The following is a 262-nucleotide window of genomic DNA, read 5'->3' on the forward strand; positions in this document are numbered from 1 at the left end:
TTCCCTGCCTTAAAAAGCTTACAAAATTAGGCAAGAAGCAATATGTGAAGAGAAATCTGTTCAGTTATAGGAAGGACTCGTTATTGTTTTTCTTTAGTTTTACTCACCCATTCCAAGCAAGAAGACATGGCATGGAGGTGAACTCTGGAAAACCCGAAACAGGAAACAAATTCCACAAATTCAGTCTTCACCAAGTGCACCCGGACTTGATCCTTTGTGATGAAACCCTCCCTCCATGTGTTTGTGCCTCTGTGTTCGGGAA

This window comes from Calonectris borealis, chromosome 14, assembly GCF_964195595.1.
Source record: "Calonectris borealis chromosome 14, bCalBor7.hap1.2, whole genome shotgun sequence".
In the NCBI taxonomy this organism is placed as follows: Eukaryota; Metazoa; Chordata; class Aves; order Procellariiformes; family Procellariidae; genus Calonectris; species Calonectris borealis.